The following is a 19831-nucleotide window of genomic DNA, read 5'->3' as shown; positions in this document are numbered from 1 at the left end:
AACCGATCTCCGTAGCGTGCACACGCACTCACGGAGAGCTGCGGTCATCGCATTTCGCTCCGTCCATTCGGTGCTACACAACGCATGGATGATAAAACTCGGTAAGTGGTTCTCTAGACGAGTTCCAATTCATCAACAGTCCCACCAGATCTATTGAACTCCCTGTTCAATCAACCCTTCACGGCCACCGAAGCGTCTTTCGCTCTTTCCAAGTACTTATCGCAAACCAAGCATCGAGGACCTGCCAGGAGGAAACAGATGTTCCCTAAGGGTGGTTCTGGCGGTCTTCCTATTTCAGGTCTCCATCGACGGGGGCATTCATTTACTCCGACATCTTATTCGCCGTCGTCGGAGACACACCCGGACATTGATCCTAGTTAAGGCACAATCCCCAGTAACCGCAGTCCTCCATCGGGCCACCCAGGTAGAGTTCTCTATGACCGCCAGCAAGTGAGTTCGTGGGCATGTTTGTCGGGGAAGACACCAACTGTCCGGCCCGAGCATCCAGTTGCGGTAACTCCCCATCCTCAACCGTAAAATCGTTAAAGAGCTTGATATTTCCGTGGCCAGGGTACAACATTTTGCCATATTTCCGCAGGGTAAAAGTCATCTGCACAAATCCTATTCAAACCCCACAGGATCAACAGCAGACTCAACAAACGATGGAAGCTGATAAAGCAATTATTCACCACCTCCTATATGGCTTGGAACTCATGTGTCTTGCTCACTGTAGCCGATATCCTGTCGCCGACCTTCAATCAGTACGTCAGATCTGCTGTCCACACTCTACGATGCTGCCTGTGCCGGGACAGGCCTTTCTGACAATGTTTTTTGGGGTCATGTTCCGAAAAACCTCCTCATTCGCCTACTCCAGCCGGAGATCACAGGATCCCTCTTCCTATCCAAGGGTACCGGATTCTGTGGACGACGGTTGGCGTCGGTCTTCCCCAGGGGCAAAGGTACATTGGAGCAATAAACTGGCGTTCCTTTTCACCCACCAGGCTGACGTGAATTCGTCGGAAAACTTTGCAAACAAAAATCACGGAGAGCAGAAATTCCTGGCAACGAAGACAAGTTACCGCAAATCACCCATAGCCATGGTTTGCAAAATTAACGGACACATATCAAAGGACTGCACCACTTTCAAATTCATGTCTCTGGTAAACCGATAGGAAATCGTGCAGGAACTTGACCTTTGCAGACAAAGCCTTTACTCTCCAAAGTACGGCAAAGCAAGCAGTTTCAGTTAAAGGTCGTGCAGACCCTGGGGAGCTTGAATCTATTTCAGCAGTCACTTCAAGGAACTTGGAATTGATTCATCCATATGCAAGGTCTGCCAGTCGATAGTTATTGCAATGGAGTTCCCGTAATCCTGGCCGGCTGACCAAGGTAATAAAGCAGCGCGAAGGAAAAGTCAACGAACCCGTAGCCAACAAAATCAAGCTAGGATGGGTTGAGTTCGACCGTTCCAGGAAGATGGATCGAGCACCACCTTATCGAGAAGCGGATTCTAAACGCGTCTGGTTCCTTCCAATAGGTCTGGTCGGAAACCCAAAAACAAAACAAAAAACTGTGTGTTTTCTGAGATGAAGCTACTGCAATGCATTCAATTCAGTGTTACTGAAAGGTTCGGATTTGTTGGTACTCCTCCAAACCGTACGAAAGAAACTCCTCCAAAAAAAACTCCTCCAAACCGTAGAGAAAGATTGCCGTAATCGCCGATATTATGGAAATGTTCAATCAAATGCCATTTCAACCAGAGTTCCTGCGGTGTGTGAATCCATATGCTAACCATATTCCAGCCTGTATGCAGTAAATGGTTAATGCCAACGACCACGCAGAGGAGTTTCCGAAAGCAGCAATTGCAAACCAACAGATTCACTATGTTGACCACTATCTCGAAAGCGTCGAAAGCTCCTACGAGTCGGTTCAGCTGGCTCCTGAAGTGATAATAGTCCACGAGCGTGCAGGATTTCAAATACGATATTGGACGTCATACTCCCCAGAAGTCTCAATACAAAAAGCTTGACTTAGTGAAACTTTGTGGAAACCGGTTGAAAACCCCTGTTATGATATCGCCATAAGAGCAGTGGTCCTCAACACGATTTCTCTTCAGGGTCGTTTTCCACTTATCACGAATTTGGGCTTTTATTTAGGGTTTACTTGGATTGAGCTCAACGTTGCGGCCGATGCAGGAGCTGTTTTACTACTAGTATTGTTCGCTCAACCACTTTTCATTGTCACTGCAGTTCAAAATGTTAACCATTCATCGCTTGAGTTTGGTGGTACGTTGTATGGCCAAAAGATTAGAACTTTTTAAGGCTTTTAAGTTTTCAAAACTGTTCGCTAACTTACGCGGAACTACTCCGGTTAATATTGATTGTGAACTATACCGCGAACCGTCACACCGTTCTTCAATCCTCCGGACTATATTTAAAAAGCCCAGATTAATCCACCTAACGGTGATGGTGCCTTTCTCGTGTATTGTAAAACAAAAAAATACATAAAAGTAACAAGAAAAGCGCATAAGAGAGGTCAAAATTGCACTTTAGGGAGATAGATTCAGTTATTTCTATAAATTCACAATTATTTGCGTTTATTAAAATGCATTGCAGCAGTTTTCAAAAAAAAAAATTGGCTTTTGAATTTTTTTTCTCCAAGGGGGGACCCGACTTAAGGTCACTCCTGAAGGAATCCAAGTTCCAAGGTGCTCGCGTTTTCGGAGACATACCACTTTCATGGAGGCGGCGCACAACTGTCATTTTTGTTGATTTAGCTTTGCTGCGTCGCAGCAAGCGTGAAATAATAAAATGACATTGTGTGTTGCTTCCAGAGTCGAGTGGTGTGCCCCCAAAATCGCGAGCACTTTGAAACTTGGATTTCGTCAGGAGTGACCTTAAGTCGAGTCAAGTACGAGACACTGAAGACGGCCTTACTGTTGAGGTCGAAATACGTATCTGTCAAGATACAATTAAGTGGTGGAATTTAATGGGATTGTACAAACTCGTCTTATGACAAGTGTCCTCCGGAAAGTTATCCACAAATTCCTCTGTAAATCTTTCGAAAATCCTTCTCCTGTAATTGTAATTTCTCCTTATCTAGAAACCCCTCACTAATTTTTTTGGGAAACTCCTCGAAGAATTCTTTTCTTCTCTCCAAGTTTTACTTCTAGACATTTCTTTGGTTATTCTTCCAGAAAAATCTCCGGCATTTCCTACAGGAATGCATTCTAGAGTTCCTTCAAGATTACATACGGAATTTCCTCCCAAAATTCCACTAGAAGTTTCTTCAGATATTTATGACGTAAATCCTCCGATTTTGCTGCATAATTTCACTTGTAAATCTAAAAGAAATTCTTCTGGAAGCTTCTACGGGCATTTTTCCAGGAGCTCTTCCTTTAATTCCTCCGGGATAACTTCCAGGAGTCTTTCCGGGAATACCTCCATAAATTCAATAGTGAAATCCTCTAGGATTTCATTTGGAATTCTTTTCGCAATTACTTCAGAATATCTTTCAAGAATTCCTCTTGAAATTTCTTTAGGAATTCCTCTGGTAATTTTTCCGCGGAATTGTCCAAGAATTCTTTCCGAACTTCGCTCGCAATTTACTCCAAAATTTCATTCGGAAATTAATTTGAAAGTTCCTCCAGGATATCTTCCAAGAGTTCTTTCAGGAATTTCTTCAGAACAAACAAAGAACAGCAATTCATCTGGGAATACTTTCAGGATTTCATCTTGGTATTTTCCGGGAATTCCTTCAGATATTTCACCAGAAATTCCTTCATGAACTTCTAAAAGAATTATTTCAGGACTTCCTTGTGAGAATTCCTCCGGAAGTGCTTGTGGGAGTTCCTCCGGGAGCTTCTCCAGGAGTTTTTCCCAGAGTTCCTCTGATAATTTCAAGGGAAATGGGTTTTCGGAAGTTCCTCTAGAAATTCAACTCCGGGTATTCCACCGGCTGTTCCTCTGAAAATTACTCCAGGAGTTCTGAAGAGAGTTCCTCCAGGATTTCCTCCGGAAATTCTTCTAGTAGTTCTTCAAGAAATTCATCCAAAAGTTTCACCGGCAGTTTCTCCGAAAATTCCTCTGATAATTTCGTCGGGAATTTCTCCAGAAATTCCTCGGGGAGTTCCTCCGGAAATTACTCCGGGAGTGCCTTCACTTCAGGATACACAGACGCACACACATACACACAGACAGACATCATCTCAATTCGTCGAGCTGAGTCGATTGGTATATAATACAACGGGTCTTCAGACCTTCTTTTACAAAATCATCTACACCTTGGTGTACGAGAAAGGCAAAAAAAAATGAATGAATAAATAAATAAATAAATCAATTAATTAATTATTTATTAATAATTTAATAAATAAATTAATAACCAAATAAATAAATAAATAAATAAATAAATAAATAAATAAATAAATAAATAAATAGATGTACAATTAAATAAATAAATAGATAAATAAATAAATAAATAAATAAATAAATAAATTGATAAATAAATATATAAATAAATAAATAAATAAATAAAAAAAAAAAAAAATATTAATTAATAAGTTAATAAATAAATAAATAAATAAATAAATAAATAAATAAATAAATAAATAAATAAATAAATAAATAAATAAATAAATAAATAAATAAATAAATAAATAAATAAATAAATAATTAAATGAATAAATAAATAAATGAATAAATAAATAAAAAATAGAAAAAATAAATAAATAAATAAATGAATAAATAATAAATAAATAAATAAATACACTATAGTCGGATTAAACGAAACAAACAAGATAAAAAAACATGAAGAAATCAGCCAAAAGCTACTGAACACAAAATAAATATTACTCAAACACTACATTAAGTGGAGACAGAAATTTGTTAAATAATCAGACATTTACGACGACACAAGACATTTATAACAATTTTTATTCGGGCTAAATCACTAACTGGCCTTCTCACCAATTATTTTATTGTGACCCGTAGTAAATGACAATGAATTTTTTGGCAAAAAATTATTTTTCAAATCAGTTTGAGAAACGCTGTTTCGATTGAAAGAAGCTGAACTTGATCGCTCTTAGATTCGAGTAGTTTTTCTTGTAATTACGTCGTGAAAATACATCTTACTTAGTAAACAGCAGTCGTGAATGTACGCGGGTGGAGTTATCAGTGGAATTCGCCACTAAAATCCTTTGGCAGACACATTTTGGCCTCTTTATTGCTGTGTAATTACTACTCCGCTGATCAATATCACACGAAGCAAACATCAGCAAGCCAGGAGCTTGGTTATAAGACGTCTAGCATTAGCAAGCTTGCGTATAATCTTGCATACAAGCCTTGCATTGGGTGCTGCTCGTTTCTAGGCGTAATCGATAAGCTCTGGTGCTCGACAGATCCACTTCTGTGGAAAGCAACATTTGAAATCGAGTTGCAGAGAACTTTTCACGTGTAGTGAAAAGTCCCTTTCACGGCTGGACCTTCGAACGCTTGGTCGTGATAGGAAAGGAGAAAGCGTAGTCGCCAACCACTACGGTGGTGTCGCACATCTGTTTGCCTGGACCTTCAACCCTTGGGCAAATCAGGAATACCAGGTAAAAGGGTAGTCGTCACTTGCCTAGGCAAGGACGTGAAGGTAGAATTGTGGTTTCAAGCAAATAACATTACCTTTTAGCAGTCTCGAGTGAAACTCGCACTTTGCTGTTGGCCGGAATGGCCACAGCAAGATATCGATCCCCGGGTCCCTCTTTGCTTGAAGAAGGGCACTCTGTACAATGCAAGTCACAATGATCGAACAATGCCCGAATGGATGGATCGATCGGGTAACCATGGACAAAGAATAGTTCTATCGTTACAGTCGATTGGAGATAGACCCTTGCCGAATCCATGCATTATCGGTAGGTCCATTGAGCGTTTTTGCGGAAACGGAAAATTTGAATCTGGGGAAACCGAAGGCAGAGGCACCAAATACATCCTCAAGACAAGGAACGCACAACAGGCCAAGAAGTTATTGCAAATGGAAGAACTGATTGACGGCGTAAAAGTTAAAGTGATCTTACACCCTTCCTTAAACTCATGTCGGTGCGTAGTAAGTTGCCGCGAGGCAGTTTCCATGACCGAAGTGGAGCTCCTGGAGGAATTGTCACCACAAGGAATCAGTGCCGTTAAGAGGATTATTCGTACAGAAGGCAAAAACAAGATCAACTCTCCCACATTAGTCCTGACGATATGTGTAACTGTGGCACCGAAACGCATATTTTTCGGACAGCTGAGTGTTTACACCAGACCGTTTTACCCACTACCTATGATATGTTTCTCCTGTTGCGAGTACGGGCACACTAAGTTCAAGTGTCAAAAAGCAGCAGTGTGCAAGAAATGCTCTGGAAATGCTAAAAACTGTCGAGGAGCAAACCCGGCGGTAAGCCGAAAGTGTCCGTGGTTCATAAAAGAAGAAAAAATCATCAAAATTAAAGTTGGGTCCTTCAGTGAAGCTCGGAGGAAATACGAAAAGCTGCACGGGAAGGAATCTTACGCTGCTGTCAGCAGCGGTAGTGCTCAGAATAGATTAGATTAGAGATTATTCAGCGGGATAACAAGAAAGATGAGGAAATTCATCTTTTAAGAGAAGAAATAGTCAATAGCAAGGAAATTAATAACGACAAAGACAAGGAGATCGCTGGCCTCCGTAAGGAAGTAGCATAGTTAAGGAATATGATTGATAGGCTCAGCCAGAGCAAAGTTGTTCTGGAAAAGAAAATAGATCTGGAGATTTCTGAAACAGATGAAGCAATGTCCGAGAGCGAAGCTTAGAACGAAAATGCAGGAAGCATTGAAAAAACCGGTGTTTCCGAATCGCAAGCTGTGAATCGACAACGTAATAGAAGGAAAAGAGGAAAGATGCGATAAGACGGTAAAGGGAAGCGGTAAAGTACCGATGTCAAGCAAGTCTAAGCGAGGGAGATCTCCTAAACGTCAGAAATGACTCAAGAAAATAAAAATCACAGGACTGTCGTCGTTCGTAATGACCCCTGCAATGAAAATGGACACGATATTGGAACACGTATAGAACTACAAAATCACTTCGAATCAAATGATGAAAACACACTCAATAGTAATAACTCAACTAATATAGCAGGTAGTACGGCGGTCTGGTCGGGGATAGGTGAAGAGAAAGTAACCACCCCACTCGCCCACGGGGGAGAGAACTGTCCGAGAGACGAGAGCGAGGACGTCACACACCCACCTGTGCTCTGTCAGTCTGCTCGACGTTCTGCCAGCTATTCCGTACCACAAGAGAGGGAAACTCTACCTAGCTCAACAACACAACTTCCGAATTTCTCCGCTCCATCGTTAGTATCCTGGAACATCCAAGGCTTGAGAACAGGTCGACCAGAACTCAAAATTATTAACAATGAAAAACAACCATTAGTTTACTGCCTGCAAGAAACTATGTGTTCAACAGAAGAACAATCCATGATCAGAGGGTTCACGACATTTCATCGAATACGAACTGGAAGTAGGAGAGCATCCGGAGGAGTACTGACTGCTGTGAAAGTAGGATTGGATTGTAAAGAAATCAGCAGAAATAAGTGATATAGAAGTAGTAGCGAACCAGGTTGGATACCCGCTGAACACTACTATTCTCAACGTTTATCTGCCACCGGGCAAGTAATTGAAGAAGCGCAAATTGCTGATCTCATTAGCCAAGTCCTTTCCCTTGTATTATTGGTGGGCGATGTCAACGCTCATCATCTACTGTGGGGTTCCAAAGTATCCAGCATTGACAGCTACCCAAGGGAGTTCCAAAGCTATAAAGAAAGATCAGAACAGCACCCACTAGACTATACCGAGGAAAATAATAACGATGATTATAACAAACCTTTTTCTGCATACGAATTGGAGCAAGTCTTGGAGGGAGTCTCCGGATCAGCACCTGGAGAAGACCAGATACACTATAAAATGATTTCCATGCTTACAACGGACTGTAAAACTATTCTTTTGCTTGCTTATAATCAGTTGTGGTTAGTTTTCAAATATCCTGATAGCTGGCGCAAGTCAATAGTAATGCCGATTTATAAAGGAAAAGGTGATCGATCTAATCAGGACAACTTTCGTTCAATCTTTCTCAACAGTTGCCTCGGAAAAGTGATTGATCACCTGATCATTCACGTTCTTGAGTCAAGAAAACTTCTAAGTAGTCATCAATATGCTTTTCGAAAAGGGAAGACGACCGTAGATCATTAAGCAGAAATGGAAAAAATCATAAGGGAAGCTTTTACAAAAAAAGGAGTATGCGTACGCCGTTTTCCTAGACGTAACAAAAGCATATGACACCATATGGCAAAGGCTTATCCTGAATAGATTGCGCGAATAAAAAAATTAGGTGGAAAATTACTTCTATTTTTGGAGGACATGCTAAAAAGTAGGAGTTTTAAAGTTTCGGCCAATGGGAGATTGTCTTCAGAAAATGAAATGCAAACTGGGCTTTGTAAAGGATCAGTGCTTCGTGTTACCTTGTTTCTCATAGCGATAGACACTATCACGTTGAACCTACCTGTTCGAATATTGTTATATGCAGATGACGTAGTATTACTTGCAACTGGAAACAAACCTGTGGAAATTCTAGAGCTACTCCAAGATGCCCTTAATAAAATTCAAAGGTGGCAAGTCAAAACAGGTTTCAAAATATCTCCGGAAAAAAGTGCGCTTGTTATTTTCAGAAAAGCCCGATCAAGAAAGCCCAAAACGAATGTTACTTTGAAGCTGGTGTTGTCTTCGATGAGACAATGAAGTATGAAGAACACGTCGAACGAATAAAAGCTGCCTGTCAACAACGACTCCATATTCTACGTGTAGTAGCCGGAAGATCGTGGGTGCTGATCGCCCTACTCTCATTAAACTTTATCGTGCAACGATATTAGAGAAGCTATTATATGCTGCACCAATAATCTCTGCATCTAGCTGCACCATCTTGAAAAGATTAGAAACTGTGCAAAACTGTGGATAAGAATAATCTGCGGAGCTTTCAGGACCAGCCCTGTTTCCAGTTTACAAGTTGAGACGGGACTACCCAGCCTAGAACTACTTATGGAACAGCGTACAGCTTTACATGCAGCTAAGAAAGCAGGTGAGAGTATATTCGACAATGAAACTTCAAACACAGACGTACTATCTAGCGACGCAAGCACCAGCGGATTAAGCTCCGGCGAACTATGGTGATGGGGTACTGTTTAGTGGGTTCTTCGACAGCTCGTTTACAGCACACCAACATCGAACCGCGGAACGAAAACCATTTTTGCTTAGCTGGAATCTGCTCAGCGACGGAATTCCTTCTTCTCGTCGTCGCTGGTCTTCGGAAAACGGGCAATTCACAAGTTCACGGATACATTACATATAAACTTTCAGTCCACTTCAATAAAACACTCAACTTAAACGAAAGACTAATCACTTTAATTGGCTAACATGTATTTACTTTAACAAATTTTGTTCTTAAAACTACGTGAATTTTGGAGGTATCGCGCGCGTACGGTTTCCAGACCAACCGTTCTTGGCTGCAGGCCAATTGCAACTAACTCGTTGATCATCAGAGTGGTGGTCAGTCGAAGTATACCATCGGGTCGTGCGATGTTCTCCACAGCGATCGCCTAGTAGAGCGTTAGAGAGGAGATCTCCCTCATATCTCCAGTGATGACCATCGATGACCGTTGACTACTACGATGATTGGCGATCTCTCGTTTCATCCTCCATATTCGCCACGATGGTGCGACGGTCGAACACTCTTCTGGACAGTGAAACAAGGAGCAACGAGAGCGAGGGTCGTCCAGGGATGTAGTCTGGGGGATCAAGCTCATCACTGAACATCCTCACCCACCCAGAAATAGCAGCATTTCTGAAAATAAAAGAATGATCCTCTTCGACAAGGATGGGAAGGAAGGTTTGCGGGGTAACTATTGTTCGCTTGTTGTTGTTTGCTCTTCAAGATCGTTGAGTGGCAGCAAACAGATTTTCTCGACCGGACGTTTGATTGTTTTGGTAGCAGTTTTGAGTGTAACTACACGTACCACTCCATCATTGCCGGGGTGAACGTCAATAATTCTCGCAAGTTTCCAGCGCATTGGAGGCAAATTATCGTCGACAACTACTACCAATTTATCAACTTCAATTTGTACCGGTGAACGCCAGCGTTTAGTACGGCCTTGCAGTTGACACAGGTATTCCCGCCTCCACCGGTTCCAAAATAGTTGTTGTTTTTGTTGAAGCTGTTGATAATGGTTTAGACGTTTTACAGGTACATCGGATAAATCCTCCACCGGTAAGCCTTTCAGTGACGACCCAACTAGGAAATGTGCCGGTGTGAGTGGTTCTAGATCATTCGGATCATCCGACATTGCTGTAATTGGTCGTGAATTCAGGCAGCCTTCTACCTGAACGAGCAACGTATTCATATCCTCAATGGACACGGGTTCGTTCCCTAGAACACGCAGAATATGGTGTTTTGCAGAGCGTACAGCCGCCTCCCATAACCCTCCAAAATGTGGCCCACTTGGAGGGCTGAAAATCCAACGAATATCCTGGTTGACGCATTCCGTGGTAAATTTCTCTTGGTGATTCTTGTCTCGCAGCAAAATAAAGAGCTCTCGCAATTTGTTGCGAGCCCCAACAAAATTGGTCCCATTGTCGGACCAGAGCTCAGTAATAGGACCTCTGCGTGATACGAATCGTGTTAGTGCCTGAATAAACCGTTCCGTTGACAGGTCAGTCACGAGCTCAAGGTGAACTGCCTTGGTGCATAGACACACGAATAGGCAAACGTATGCCTTTACTGCTACTCGCCTTGGTCCTGGCCGTACGTATACAGGTCCAAAGTAATCTATGCCAGTTTTTGAAAAAGGACGGGCTACCGTGACCCGGGCTGCGGGTAAATCTCCCATGAATTGCTGGACAGGATGTGGTTTAGCCCGGAAACATCTTTGGCACTGATGAACGATGTGTCTCGCCACATTCCTTCCTCCTAAAGGCCAAAAACGAAGACGAACAGTGCTCAGCAAAAGCTGTGGTCCAGCGTGCAACAAACGCAAATGGTAGTGGAGCAGAACTAAACGGGTGAACTGATGGCGTGCCGGTAGAACTGCAGGGTGTTTGGTGTCTTCAGGCTCGTCTGATTGTTTCAACCGTCCTCCGACACGAAGTATTTCATCCTCGTCTAAATATGGGTTGAACCAACGCAATGGTGATTTTAAAGGTATCATTTTCTTTGCAGATAACGCTTTCAACTCATCAGCAAAAGTTTCCTTTTGAACTCGGCGAATTAAGATGTTTTCTGCCTCCTTTAGTTCAGCAGTGGTGAGGTAACCAGAAGTACGATCTTCACGACGAGTGCGAAGCAGCTTCATAAGTCGCAACCAAATGGCGGTACGACGGACCAGGTCCGAGTATGACGAGAATTTATAGAAATAAAGTTCGTTGAATTCCTGTACAGCAGAAGACGTATTTGCTATCACCACACGACGACGCTCCATATTTACCTTCTCGTCGGGTTGAACATTTACAGCATTCGGCCAGTGTTCTGGACCTAACTCCAGCCAATTCGGTCCCGTCCACCAGAATCGATTGTCAACGATGTCCTGCGGTAGAATTCCTCTTGATACAAGATCAGCTGGGTTTTGGATTCCAGGAACATGTTGCCATCGGAACCCTTCAGTAATGGCTTGAATTTTTGATACTCTGTTTGCTACAAACACATTCCACGTCGACGGAATCGATCCGAGCCAGCACAGTACGCACGTGGAATCGGACCAAAAATATGCATCTGCTGAAATGTTTAGCGCTTCCCGCAAAACCTTGAACAACTGAGTGACTAGAAGCGCTCCACAGAGCTCTAATCTCGGTATCGTCTGTATTTTGATTGGAGCCACTCGTGACTTTGAGCTAAGAAGGCGAACCATTACTTCTCCCTTTGCGTTTTGGCTTCGAATATATACACATCCGCCGTATGCCTTATTGGATGCGTCCGCAAAGCAGTGCAATTCAACGGATGTTGCATTGGAAACAACGACACATCTTGCAAATCGAAACGAACAGAGAACTGGCAACTGCTCCTCAAATTTTCTCCATCTCTCACCCACCATCGATGGTATTTTCTGGTCCCAATCTATCGGTTTTCCGTCGTTGCCTGGGAGCGTCCATAACTGCTGCATAATCACTTTTGCTGTTGTTATTGTAGCACCAAACCACCCATGTGGATCGAAAATTGACGCAATCTTCGATAGAACATTCCGCTTGGTTAATTGTTCTCCAGGATCCGTCTGAGTAACATTTAACTTCAGCATAAACTCGTCTGTTGATGGTAACCAGATCAATCCAAGTGTCTTCACTGAAGGATCTCGATCCAGGTTGATTCCACAAGCGCTTGGAATTGCTAAATTGTCCTCCGAAACATCCTGCAAAACCTCCGCACGGTTGCATGCCCATTTCCTAAGCCGAAATCCACAACTGGACATCATGTTGTCCATCTGGTTTCGCAGTTCAATAGCTGAGTCCACATCGTCCGGTCCGGTGATTACATCGTCCATGTAGACGTCTTCGCAGACAACTTTTGCCGCAAATGGAAACCGTTCCTTCTCGTCAATTGCCAGCTGCTTCAACGTTCGTGTAGCCAAGAATGGAGCCGGTTTGGTTCCGTACGTAGCAGTGTTGAGTTCAAAATCTCTTAATCAGTTATCGGACGCCATAGAACACATTGCAATGCTCTGTCCTCCGGACAGATTCCAATTTTACGAAACATTTTTATACGTCCGCTATCAACATAATTTCCTTTACTCGACATCGAAAGATCAGTGATCGCAAATCCTGCTGTATTATTGGTCCACACAGCAGAACATCGTTCAGTGAAACGCCTGATGATGTTTTGCAACTCGCGTCGAACACCACACGTACCTTGGTGGTGGTGCTATCCTCCTTGACCACTGGGTGATGTGGCAAGTAACACCGTTTGACCGAATCCGGATCATCAATCTTGCGCATATGTCCTAGCTGTTCATACTCCTTCATGAACGCGCTGTATTGTGTTCGGAGGTTGGAGTCCCTTGCCAACCTTCGTTCTGTGCCGAGGAGTCGTCTAACAGCGATATCCCTTGACTCGCCTAGTCGTGATATACCGTCTTCTATTTTTGGTAGCGTAACCGAATATCGTCCATCTGCCTGACGATGAACCGTTCGTACGAACAGAGCTTCGCATTTTGCTTCCTCCGGCGAGTAACTGCTAGCTGGCATATCAACCTCTTCACAGGACCAAAATCGAGCAACTAAGGCGTCCAGCCCTTCTCGCGCTGACGCGTTGCAACTAATAAGAGGAGATGACTTCATGTTGGAGCAACCACCGCAAACTACCCAACCGAAAACAGATTCGTTCAGGGTTGGTAGATGATTTCCCAGTGAGAACCTCTGACCGCTCTCGAAAAAATCGAAAAAATGTTCTATTCCAAGCACCATATCCACGTCCTTGGACATTGCGAATGTCGGATCTGCCAAAATTACGCCATCTGGAATAGTCCATCCAGTTGTGTTTATGGGCGACGATGGTAGGTTGACCGTAACCTTCGGGAGAACTAGGAACCGCATTTTCTTTGAAAATTCAGATATTCTAGAGCAAACCTTTGCCAGAATTTGCTGCTTCACTCTTGACGCTGACTGACCGATACCGGAAATTGAGATATCCACCTTGCTTCTCGCTACCCGAAGTCGCTGACTTAAACGTTCAGAGATAAAGTTACTCTCCGAGCCCGAGTCCAGCAGAGCACGCGCTGGCAACCGATTCCCAGCTATCATCCTCCACAACAATAACAGCTGTTGCTAATAACACTTGTGTCATGAACTGTTGAGCTGCACTAACGACCACTGTTTCAGATGCTTCCTTGGTCTGACTTGAGTTCGAACCTGCTGTAGCTTGATAATCTGTTCGAGAAGCATTGTCTCGTTTGGCTGACACAGAGACTTTCGCATTGTCCTTTCCAGATTTGAAACAGAGTAGAGTATGGTGTCGTTTTTGCAATTTTAACAGGAAAACTTCAATAAGCAATCCTTAGCTAAATGCCCAGTCTTGAGGCAGTTTTTGCACAATGAAATCGTCCGCAACAAAGATTCTCGGTCCGAGACCGTCAACTTTTGAAACACTGAACACAACTGTAACAAATGAATACCAGAGCATGCTGTACAACATCCCTCTGATGTTTGCGCCGTATTGGAACTAGTCTTGAGCACTGCTGATCTTGGTTTCTGCTGTTGTTGACTGGCACCCCGTGTTGGCAATGATTCGAGAACGTGAGTGCGTCGCTGAAGAAACTCTAGCATGTCCTTCACAGAATCCTGTTCCTTGTTGGCTGAGTATTCCTCCCAGCCTCGGCGAGTTACTGGATCGAGGCGTACCGATAGTATGTTCACTAGAAGCAAATCCTTATAATCGGCCGGTTGCACTATTTGGTCCAAAGTCTGCACGACTCTCTCGAAGCCCTCAACGAGAGTGTGCAATTCGGCGGCGGATTCCTTCGTCAAAGTTGGCAGTTTGAAAAGAGATTGAATCTGGCGTTTCTTTAACTGTTTGCTATTATTGTATCGCCTTAATAGCAAGTCCCATGCCACCTGGTAGTTTGCTTTCGTGATTTGAAGAGGGTAGATGAGAGTTTTTTGCTGACCCTGCAAATACCCTTTCAAATAATGCAGCTTTTCTACCTCCGGGAGATACTTCCTCCAATGAATCAAATACGTGAACAAATCTCGAAATCTGAGCCAGCCATCCACATCCCCGTAAATGTTTGCAGCTTAATTTGTGGTAAACGCACATGGGGGACGAACTCGCCTTGAATCGTCGTATTCTCCAGACGGAGAGATTGGTCCAATGGTTCCTGACGTTGCTTGAGCTTCTCCATTAAAAACGATTTTGCGGCGTAGTAATGATCGCTGAACTCTAACCGGTTATTTTTCGTACAATTCGTCCCCCTCAATGAAACCGTCATGAGATTTGATGTCGATGAGGGTCTCACAAAAAGTCTCATACAAACCATCGAGCATATCCAGCCGAACTTCGATTTCACTGGACAAGGCTTGGTCCTCGAAACGATCAATAAAACGCTGGATGTCCATTAAAGAAGATTGTGCGTCTTTCAGTTGAGTTTTGAGCCGCTTCAGTGACGGTGACTTCTTGTCCGTAGTGGTGGCTTTCGGCATCGTGTCTCGTTGTAGAGTTGTAATAAGAGAAGAAATGCGAGGATGTAGTTTTCTGCGGTGGGGCCTAGCTTCGCTAGACATATACCAGCTTTTACCTGTGGAAACAGGAAGCCGCGCCTTCTAAACCGCACAGCCGTATAGGAACAAATCGCAATTCGTCTCAAAGCAGCTCCAAATTTACACCAGCGTATGAAGTTAGTGAAGAGGGTAGAACGAGTATGTAGTATCGAGAGTGAACGCTTCGGCTAGACATATACCGTGGTATCTTACCTTAAGAAACCAACCGGCGAGCTGGCTAGCACAGCGATCAACCAAAAATCCAAAATCAAATTTACAACGGGCTTTCACAACAGCGTCTCAATCAATGCAGATGGAAGTGAGGCGAAGAGGTACAAAACACAATGGTGTAGTATCAACAGAGAGAGGGCCTCGGCAGGCCATATACTGTTAAGTTTACCTGGACAAACTAACAGCGATTCCAAAACGGAAACCCAGCCGAAACGCGTAATGCGTATAGGGAATGCGTGGCAAAAGATGAGTCGAGTCGAAGAGGATTATACTCATTTAATAGGTGTATTATCTGTAATGCTTCGGCAGACATATACTGCCTTATGTCACTCACCCAGGAAAACATTAATCAATGCGGCCTCTTCCTCGTCCCTTCTTTTCCTGCGATGGTGGTTAACGAATGCTTCAAGTCTGTCACGCGTCCGTTATGCTACAGTCCGTAGCGATGCAAATTTAAGTCCAATGTCGAATGAGTAAGCTTCCGAAACCCCGCAGTGCCGTTAATGGTCCAAAACGGTACTTGTATGCTCTCACCGAATCACACCTATCACCGCCTATTGATGGTCCTATCGGTAGCTTCGATGAACCGATGTCCTGATCAGTTCTGCGGGTTACCAGTGAACTGGTGCCTCTGGCCAATCCGTGCCTAACCAGAATAGTGTGGTCCAATAGGGAAAACCTCGTCGTTTGAACTCGTCGTGGGTAACCAAAGAAAAACGAAATGGTGGTGTTAGTGGATTGTAATCCACGCCTCGGCAGGACATATACTGCACTTTATTATTTACCTGGGAAAATGTGTCCCTCGCTGATCAGTATATGCTGCAGGGTTCCCTTCCAACTCGCATTCCTAGATCCGAGATCCCTTATCTCGTCGATCCTTACACGCGGCCAATCCAATCGCCAACCAATTTGGCGCACTGCAGCAACAAAGGTCCAATTGTGCTGTTGTTCGCGGAATAATTAACCGTGAGCTTAATTGTTCCACCTGAGCAATGGCGCGAATTGCTTTGATAATCTCTGAATATTGTTCCGTCAACACGATGGCGACACCTTGGCGCCAAGTCCTATGGTCTTCAGTCCGAATCACCGAAATCCTTGGTCCACGGATCCGGCTCGAAGGACCAAAATGATGGGGTAATGTTTAGTGGGTTCTTCGACAGCTCGTTACAGCACACCAACATCGAACCGCGGAACGAAAACCATTTATGCTTAGCTGGAATCTGCTCAGCGACGGAATTCCTTCTTCTCGTCGTCGCTGGTCTTCGGAAAACGGGCAATTCACAAGTTCACGGATACATTACATATAAACTTTCAGTCCACTTCAATAAAACACTCAACTTAAACGAAAGACTAATCACTTTAATTGGCTAACATGTATTTACTTTAACAAATTTTGTTCTTAAAACTACGTGAATTTTGGAGGTATCGCGCGCGTACGGTTTCCAGACCAACCGTTCTTGGCTGCAGGCCAATTGCAACTAACTCGTTGATCATCAGAGTGGTGGTCAGTCGAAGTATACCATCGGGTCGTGCGATGTTCTCCACAGCGATCGCCTAGTAGAGCGTTAGAGAGGAGATCTCCCTCATATCTCCAGTGATGACCATCGATGACCGTTGACTACTACGATGATTGGCGATCTCTCGTTTCATCCTCCATATTCGCCACGATAGTGCGACGGTCGAACACTCTTCTGGACAGTGAAACAAGGAGCAACGAGAGCGAGGGTCGTCCAGGGATGTAGTCTGGGGGATCAAGCTCATCACTGAACATATGGGGTTGTCAAACTGTCGAGACTCAGGAACCAGCCGATGTCAGAGGAAATCGAATAATGGACGAGCAACAAGTTGATTTGCCTCCCGTAGATCTTTTCAATATCTCAAGCATTCCCCCATGGGACATGGTCAAGATTCCCCTAGAAAAAAGCATACTGCATGCTTCTCGAGAAGGAGTACATTAAGCGGCTCTCAGAAGTCTTTCCACCAGCATTCTATGGGCCAAATATCGTACTTATGAGGACATCTTTACCGACGGCTCAAAACGAGGAAACGAATGTGCATACAGTGTCGTTAGTCCAACAGAAACTATTAGGAAACGAATTTACGGTCGTAGCAGTATTTATGCAGCAGAATGTGTGTAGGGACCGAGTAGGAGCTTACCTGGTGTGTACAGATTCGCTCAGTGCAGTGTCCGAATTGGATAAATTTAAAATAAAAATCAGGTGGCACGAGGAGATGATGCAACTGTATCATCGCACCAGAAGAACAGGAAGCATCGTGGAAATTATGTGTAATCCCAGTCACATCGGAATAGTAGGTAATGAGAAAGCCGATCGCGAAGCAAAACGAGCACTAGATGAACCATGCGACACTTTGCCACGCATTAACTATAGAGAAGTCAAGACAGTGCTTAAAAATAGTATAATATCCCAGTGGCAATCTAGATGGCTTGCAACGAGAGAAAACAAGCTGCGAGAAGTGAAGTATACAGTGACACCTTTCAAATCAGCGTTCCTTGGAAATCGAAGAGAAGACATCATTCTCGCCCGCCTTCGTATCGGGCACACCAAGCTTACACACAGGTTTCTTATGGAGGGAGATCCTCCTCCCCGGTGCCAACATTGTAATGCTCTGCAGTCAGTGAGACATCTGATCGTCAATTATCCAATTTTAGACGAAGAACAAACAAAAGCAGATATCCTCACGAATCTACGAGAGGCTTTAGCAAACGATCCAGAGAAAGCGAAGAATGTTATTGTGTACTTAAAAATATCGGATATTACGACGCAATATGAAAAAAATAATCACTCGTTAGGGTAAAAAAAGTAAAAGGAAATACTTAAAAACAGTGGACTCGAATAACCAAATGTTAAAAAGTCCACTCAATATCTTGAATTCTATAGGTTGTAAACTGATGACTTATTCAGCAAAAACGCGTATTTTGGCAATACAAAAAAGTTTGCGGAATATACTTGCACACTAAGAGTTGAAGTTTTCAAGATATTATAAAATCAATGTTTTGCCAATGGTAAAATAATAATAATACACTTCTCTGATAATACACTTCCAATGGTTCTCCAGGTGTAATAGGCTGGTCAGTGCTGTAGCGTATCTACAAAGGTGCTACATTTACAATGTTATGAAAACTCATATGTGAATATGTACGTTATGTGGAAGATATTGATTTGGAAAATGTATTGGAGGTAACCACTTTTCCTTCGATGGGACTCGAACCCATGACCCTACAGTACGCTAGACTGGTGCTTTAACCAACTAAGCTACGAAGGACCTCCGTCGGCCTTCGCAACCAAGTGGCTACTGAACGAGCTCGAGATTCCCAAATTGGACGCATAGTCAAATCACTCGCAATCCATTTCTCAAACCAATACTTCCACATGTGTATTGTACACGTCCACATTAGAGGAGCGTGAGTATTTAGAATGTCTGGCGGCTATACACATTCTTCATCAGCAACGGTACTGATCAAGTGAGGTTGTGTAAGCTATTTGCCAGTCGGTCGTCAAGCTCAGACCCGACCGCCGATGGATTGCGAGTGATTTGACTATGCGTCCAATTTGGGAATCTCGAGCTCGTTCAGTAGCCACTTGGTTGCGAAGGGCGACGGAGGTCCTTCGTAGCTTAGTTGGTTAAAGCACCAGTCTAGCGTACTGTAGGGTCATGGGTTCGAGTCCCATCGAAGGGAAAGTGGTTACCTCCAATACATTTTCCAAATCAATATCTTCCACATAACGTACATATTCACATATGAGTTTTCATAACATTGTAAATTAACGTCCAAGTCGGGTGGTTTAATCCCCGGAAATAGGCAATTACCTTTGATTGAACCAAAGGTGCTACAATCATTGTCAATACAAAAGCGTTTGCTCTGCGATCACCGTGAATATCATATCAAGCGAGGAACTAAACGCAGCTGAACATTCTATCTGGAAGTTGGTACAGGCAGAAACGTTTACCGATGAGATCCGTATTCTATGCAGAAATTAATCCGCTCCTATGAGTCGGAACCCATCTGGACGAAAGTCATTTGGAAGAACGGATCATAATTGCCGAATAGGTCATTTGGCCCAATATGTCATTTTGCCGATTAGGTCATTTGGCTGAATAAATCATTTGATCAAATAGGTAATTTGACGTCTATCTTCTCAATTCTCAATCAGCATTTCTCAAGTCTCAAAGCGAAAAGTTAGTAATGTGAGTGAGAAGAGAGACTACATGACTGGGACTATTAGTCTCACAATCGGTGGTGCACGGACCTTCCCTATAGCTATAGCTTATCCAGGTTTGTCAGATCCGAACAGTGACCA

At 43.4% G+C, this 19831-nt stretch overlaps 1 protein-coding gene and 1 non-coding gene across 2 annotated transcripts in view; both read right to left on the bottom strand.

Moving 5' to 3' along the window:
• The window catches only part of LOC134206672 (hemicentin-2), an 821032-nt gene that overhangs the window by 281866 nt on the left and 519335 nt on the right, over window positions 1–19831 (bottom strand). The gene's annotated exons all lie outside the window — the stretch shown is intronic.
• Window positions 18720–18794, bottom strand: Trnaa-agc (transfer RNA alanine (anticodon AGC)). The gene has a single exon. It is a non-coding gene; the product is annotated as a tRNA-Ala (tRNA).

The sequence above is a fragment of the Armigeres subalbatus genome, chromosome 1, assembly GCF_024139115.2.
Source record: "Armigeres subalbatus isolate Guangzhou_Male chromosome 1, GZ_Asu_2, whole genome shotgun sequence".
In the NCBI taxonomy this organism is placed as follows: domain Eukaryota; kingdom Metazoa; phylum Arthropoda; class Insecta; order Diptera; family Culicidae; genus Armigeres; species Armigeres subalbatus.
This window is presented reverse-complemented; position numbering and strand designations above follow the sequence as displayed.